Below are 7523 nucleotides of genomic sequence, written 5' to 3'. Positions count from 1 at the left end.
TTGGATATTTGGATCAGGTATTCATAGTTCCCTGATGATGAGACTCAGGGATGTGAAAATGCTCAGTCAGCAGAGTCACCTGTGAATCTGACATTTTAAACAAATGCATATAAAATAACTATAAATTATTCTATGATTTCAACAGACAAGAAGTCCAAAAACCCCATTGCTAAACTTTTTAAAGCAAAGAGCAAAGGATTCACCCTCACCACTGACGTTAATGGTATGAATTCATTGTTTCATCAAAAAAAATGTTTACATATGAGTTATATAGTAGTGTATGTTATTTCTGGTATGTTTTCTTTATAGAGATAAGCAATAAATGTTGTCCTGTTTTTTTATTTATAATTCCTGGTTTCATTTTTTGCTCTATATGGAATATGTGTATGAATTTGAATGTATGCCTTGATTTACCGCTATACTGTAAAATCACACAAACTTCTCTACTTGAGTCTATAAAAAAATGTATATAGAGCTGGAAATGGACATAATCAGTCAATTTAAAATGTAAACTGACATTAGGCAAATGCAATTTTTTGTGATTTGATTCCTGTGCTTGCAATCAAGTAAGGAGATCTGACTTTCATATTGCAGCTAAGGAAGAGCCAAAATCTTGCAGAAGTCTAAAGTTGGCCAGCAGCCGAGGTAGGATGAAAACAGGTCAACTGAATTCAAGAAGCCACAATCTTTATCTTACAGAATAATGTAATTTAGTTTTTTAAAAATATCTTTATCTTCTATTCCAGTTTCAATTTCTGCCCATAAAACAACCTTATTGAAACGCACAGAGCAGTTAAAATGTTACTCAGAGGGAAACAGGGAGGCTTCAAACTCAGCTTCTCACATCGAGATCCGCTACACTGACCTTTTCGTGACAGAAGACAATGACTTAGTTGACAGTAGTCAACATGAGTACTTTGCCTTGGCGGGCAGACGTGCTCGCATCTATGTCCACCAGGCCTGCCAGCGTATCCGGCCCGGTCATCTGTTGAGCCCCCAAGAAGCATTGGGACGAGCCCCTAAAAGGGTGAAAGTGAAGGGTATTGCAGGTATAGGAAAGAGTGTGGCAGTACAGAGATTGGTCTACGAGTGGGCAATTGGGAAGAACATGCGTGACTTCACCTGCATTTTTGACCTACGCTTCAGAGAGCTCAATCTAGTTGATAAACCACTGAGTTTACTGGAGCTTCTTGAACAACGGTTCCGATACCTAAAGGAGGCTCTACCTGACCTGCTCACCACACCAAGATCATTGCTTTTCATCTTAGATGGTTTAGATGAGTTTAAATTCCCTCTGGACTGGAACAGACCAGACAAAAACATTGATGTAAAATCAAACATTCTGGTGTCAGAGCTGATGGTGGCTTTGATAAAAGGAAGCCTTCTCCCAGAAGCATCAGTCATAATTACAACAAGGCCATCTACAGAAGCTCCCAAGCGTTTCTTCCAGAGATGTTGTGTGGTGCTGGGCTTTGAGGAGGACCAGGTGAAGGAGTACACCACCAAGTTTTACAAAGACAGTGAAGTTGCTCAAAAGGTGTATGATTACATTGTGAACAATGACAACCTATTTGTGCTTTCCTTCATCCCTCTTTATTGCTACATCATCTGTACCGCTATGGCTGAGTTCTTCTCTTCACAGCCTAACAATGCAGGTGAATCGAAGTCTCTGGAGTTAAGCCCACCCAGAACAGTCAGCGAGGTTTATTTCTGCTATTTGTTTACAGCAGTCAAACACCATGGACTAAAAGGGAGGACAGAGAGAAGCACACCTAGATCAGAGGTTCTTAGCCTAGCTAAACAACAACTGATGAAACTGGGGAAACTGGCTTATGAAAACCTTCTACAGAAGAAGATATTGTTTGATAAAGCAGATTTGGAGAACTACGGTGTCACACCTGCTGATGTTCAGAGCACCTTTCTCTGTCATATCCTCCAGCCTATTAAAGAGGAGACAGTGGAGATGTTTTCTTTCTTCCACCTTACTGTTCAAGAACATCTAGCTGCCTTGTACTGCGCAATCAACCTCTCCAGCCAGGACGACATAATACAAGCTCTTGACTTTTGGTGCTTCGGGGTACGTCCATCGTCCTCTACTGCTGCACCCCTTCAAAATTTACACCTTAGCGTGGATAAGCTTGAAAGTCTCCAAATGTTCACACGTTTCTTCATGGGAATGCTGCGAGCACGGTTGTCAGGTCATTTAGAAGGTCTTGTGCATTCTCCCATCGAGCAAGAGGACAGCATCCCCAACAGGCTCGGTTTGTGGTTCCGAGATCAGTTCAAAACCAGGGAGCTGGAAAACCAGGTAGCCCTAAATCTTCTCCACTGTCTGATGGAGTTCCACATGAAGGAAACCACTAGCTTTGCAGCACCAGAGATCACAAAACTCAACCTGTTTAAAATGAAGCTCAGTGTTGTGGACTGTGCAGCGATACACTATGTGCTGCAGTTTTCCCCACACAAGCTGCAAGAGCTCAACTTGGGCTACTCTAACATCGGAAACCGAGGACTCAACAGACTGAGACCAATTCTACATCGATGTGAATCTCTCTAGTGAGTAGCTCATTTTAAATTCACTTAAAAATATATACTGCAGTTAAAATAAAATAAAAATAAGTTGGGGTTTGAGCTTTCCAGCTGTTTGATGCCATTCTGTGGGGAGCTTGCATATTCCCCCCGTGTCTGCATGCTTCTCTCTATGTGTGCTAGCCCTGCCTTCTGTTTAATGCATGCTGGGATGGACCCAAACCCCCTTACATGTAAGACGGCCAAAAACAATGTTAACCAAAAGTTTCTTTCTTTCAGTTTGAGATACAACTGCCTGGATAAGCAAGCAGCTATTTTAGAATCTGCCATTCTGAAATCAAATGAGTGCCAAGTGAAGAAGCTCTTGTAAGTCATTTAAAATATTCAACGCTCAGGTGAAAATTCTTTTTTAGAACCTACAGTGTGTGACTGACTTAAATGTTATGTTTTAGCCATTTACATGGAAAGTAGTCCAAAAACATATTTATCATAGAAATATTGCATAGCTGCATTGTGAAATGCAGGATGACTGGACTCAAATTCAGACTGGACAGTAAGTTAACAAAAAACAAGCCCTTATTAGAGGTGATAATATCCTAAACATAAACCTTACAGAAAAGAAGAGTGCTGGAGAAAAAACTGTGACCGCACCATGAACAACACAGGGACAAAGTATGATGCGAAGGAAAACACGGGCATGGTTGGACACAGAAGCAGGAGGGAAACTAAACATAGCTGAACATCACTGAGATAAACACAAGAGGGAGAATCTAATGAAGTAAAACAGGACTTTAAAAAAGACTCAAAACTCTGGAAGATATACGAATAAAACCAAAAACAAATCAGGAACTAAAACTTAGCTAGAAATAAATTAAAAACTAGGAACAATAATTAAACCCATCCATCCAGCTAATAAAGACTACTAAATAAAGATGCATAAACAAGAGACATATACAGGGATATTGGAGGAGGCTTGGGAAATAAATCAAAATACAAAGAATCTGACACAAATAAACTCCAGAGACTTACTGAAATTAGATTTGAAAAGTGGAAAAAACTAAAGGCCAAGCATCCAAAACACTAAAGGTGTAACTCAAAGGCATAACTCAGGGGCCAAGACAAACTAATTAAAGATTAGCTTTATTTCTCAAACTCTTTTGCACATACACCCTACATATACATGAAAATTGTAATGCAATTTAATATATTTAGTTATAGTGTGATTAATCAATTAATGTGTCCTAAACTCAGAACTCCAGCAGAGAATTAATGGAAGCAAGCAAGCAATTAAAACTTAATTGATTTAATCCAAGTTTTTTGCTTAAACTGATGCTTTCCAATTATAGGATAATGACACTTCTGGTGAGTAGTGTGAGATTTGTAGAGATTGTGTTTTTGATTGCCACAAAAAATGCTTTTCCCCATGACTTTTCAAAACCTTGACATTTTTTGATATAAGCAGCACACACAGAATATGTTTCCTGCTTCTGTGTACAGTATGTGCGGCAACAACCTGGGTCCTGAGGGGGGTTTGGAGCTGTGGAATGCTTTGGAGAACAACAACACTGTGGAGGAACTTTATCTGGACATCACCGGCATCACAGAGAGAGGAACAGAAAACATCGTCAACTGTCTCAGCAAAAACACTTCTCTGAAGACACTGACGTAAGATTAAAAAATAAATCTGCATGTGTCCAATGCACTCCATGTTATACCACTGCCATCTTTAATCTGGGTCCCTTTTTCTTTAATGTTAGATAATAGCTGAGGGTTGTAAAAAGGCATGTCCAAAAATCTGTTAACCAGTGATTTCTTCATTGTACAGCATTGTTGGAAATGACATTGGAGCAACTGGGAGGAGAAGACTGAAGGAACTGGAGAAACGTCGGCCGGAACTCAGGATCATTGCAAACTTTGTGGATGACCTTGGGTTACTTCAGGCATACCTGGATTGGGTGGAGGAGATCCGGACTGACAGAGACCAGATGGACTCCGTCAAGAATGCGGATGCCCTGCAGTCAGTGCTGAAGGGACTCCAGGTGGCAGGGACAATGGAAAAGGGGGCGAATGCAGAGAAAGCCAAAGAGCTTCAGACGAAGATTGAGGAGCTACTGAACTATTCTACAGAAGTGATTAGAGGAAAATGATCACACAGAAATGAACCATCTCAACCATTAAATCTTACGGAAAGGAGCCATTAACATGAGTAGTTCCACTTTTACTTGCAACCGCTTGCGAGAAACCCAATACAAAATCATACATCGCCTTTATATAGCTCCTAATGTCTTGCATAAGATTGCACCTCATATTTCCCATTTTTGTAGTAAATGTCAAAAAGAAACTGGCACTTTTTTTCCATTACTTTTGGGAATGTAAATTAATCAAAAGATTTTGAAGCTTCATATCTCAAGAACTAAGTAATATTTTTAACAATCTGATTCAAAGGGACCCTGGGTATTTTCTTCTTGGCCTACCCTCAAAAGAAGTAACATTGAATCACTTGCAGCGCAAATTATGTGACAAACTATTGCTGGTAGCTAGGAAATGTATTCTCGTTAATTGGGTTAAGGATAAACCTCCCTCTGTGACGTTGTGGTACAGAGAATTATTTAAAGTTATTCCTCACGAAAGAACTGCCGCTATTTGTCCCAACTGTTGAGGGGGGGTGGTTGCGATTAAGATGTTCTCAGTTAAATAGGAAGTAAGTGTAAAGGACAATTCATTCTTGGAGTTTATCTTTTTCTCTTTCTATATCTGTGGGTAATTGAGTGAAAATATGTTTTTTGTGTGTGTGTGTGGATGTGTTGGTGTTTTTCTTTTGTTTTGTTTTTCTTTTTCTTTCTTTCTTTTCTGTAAAAAAAAAAAAAAAGAAGAAATAAACACGTAAAAAAAAAAAAATCTTACGGTCTGACTTCAAGTTGTGAAAGTAGATCCTAAAAACCCAGACATGTGTATTAATAACTTAAAACCACCTGTAATACTGCTCTATCATCTGGAGAATTAACAATTTCAACCTGATAACATGCTTTAGATGTTTAAATTGTCATTGAACCTGAGAGAATTTTTAATAGATTAGTATGTTCTTTGTGATTAACCTTTTATGACTGACAACACTGTACCTGCACATTTTTTGAATGGTCAATTGGACTCTAAATACAACTAATACTATTATTAGTTAATATTACAAGATTCACATAATTACAATGATTTTTAAGTGTTTTTAAGTGTCAGTGTGATAATTTAGAAGTCGGTTCTTTTCCAAACTCAGTTGGAATTAATAAATCAACACGCTGCCCTCTAGTGTCCACATGTTTTACACCAAAGAGAGAAGGAATTCTTCAACATCACAGAAACTCTGAGCTGAAAGTAAAATTCAGCTCGAATGACAAATTTATTTAATGTTTCTGTAAATCTTTTCTTTTTACGTATTAAAGAAAAATAAATTGTATTCATTTAAAAAAAAAAAACAAGAGAATGGAAAGAAAGCAGAATGCACAAGAAAATGTTTCTATTATTGTTTACAAGGTAGGCCATCCATTCACTTTCTTTGTTGTTAAAATACAAATAAAAAACGTATTTTTCAAATAAAACTTCCAATTTTTCCATAATTTGTTGTCAAAGACATAATTTTTTTTATTTATGTCTCTACACCACGACAGTGGAATCAGTATGCATTTTGTGAGTCTCATGAATAAAGCGCTCTGTTGGTTGTTGACATTGACAGCAGTGGATCTGAAAGGCAGAAAGCAGAACTAAAATGACATTTAAAGAAAAGACACCAGGGACCGAAACAATCTGACTATTCATGTCAACACACAATATTACTATTAGCTAATTGTCATAACAGTCAAAGTTAATTCAGCAATGAATTTTAATTGTGACTAGTTTTTAGCTTATATATATGGAAGTCATAATCGTATCCATGACACTGCTGAACAATTAGAAGTCTCCAGCTCAGAGCTAGCATATGAACACACTACCACCTAGTGTTAGGATAAGGGGTTGTTTGTTGTTTCCAGTTCTTAGTTTCTAGTTTCTGAGTTTTCTATTTAGTTTGTGTTTCTAATACAGCAATAAAGCTTCCTCTTTTCATTCATCCTGTCCTTTATTTGGGTCCTCATCCTGCCTGCCACACAGCTACACTTGACATAGTAGTAACATGCACCAAATAATGACAAGATAAGATATGATAAGATAAGATAAGGCTTTATTGATCCCACAGTGCGGAAATTTGTGCGTTATCTCAGCTCAGGTACAGATAGCAGAAGAAAAATACAAAAATACAAAAAAAAAATACAAACAAATACAAAATAAGTAATAATACACTATATACAATGGTAGCATACACAGTATGTGATTATGGCTAGAGGGTTGTGGAAATATGCAAGAGATAAATTGAACTATTTTACCACTACTATTACTATGTAAGTAATAGATATTCCTAGGTATCTATAAGTATAGAGATGTACATGATGTATTTTATTTGACTTTTTCTTACGGAGTGAGAAACTTTCTGTTTAGTGTAATGCAGAGGAACATTATAGCTACTGTTGACATAGCAAACGCAGAAAGTTTTGGACAGAGAAGGGTTTGATTGTCATGGTTTGGTGCTGATTTGGGGTTCTTCTGTGGCCTTTTATGTATTAATTTTTTTGGCCTATCTATGGCCGTTGCTCTGGACTCTGCCTATTGGTGTAGCTTCCAAGTTCACGCTTTGCATTTGTCACACTTCCCTTCTATCTGATAAGTAGTAACTGGGTTTTCAAGGACCAGCTTGAGCCACCGCTCTCTGCCACATTCCTTGAGAAGAAAACTGTGGAAACTTGCATGTAATACATACCTGCCTGTCCACCTTCCACCGCCTTGAGGAACTCTTGTCAGTCTAATCCTACATCGTTGCTTTTCTCTGGAAAGTATCAAGTAACTACTAAAAAAGATTAAGTTATTTAAACTAACCTCTGCTCCAGCTTACCACTTTCACCTCTTCTGACAGA

Source organism: Pundamilia nyererei, unplaced genomic scaffold, assembly GCF_000239375.1.
Source record: "Pundamilia nyererei isolate P.nyererei 1_Seehausen unplaced genomic scaffold, PunNye1.0 scaffold00534, whole genome shotgun sequence".
Lineage (NCBI taxonomy): Eukaryota > Metazoa > Chordata > Actinopteri > Cichliformes > Cichlidae > Pundamilia > Pundamilia nyererei.
Note: the sequence above shows the minus strand (reverse complement) of the source record.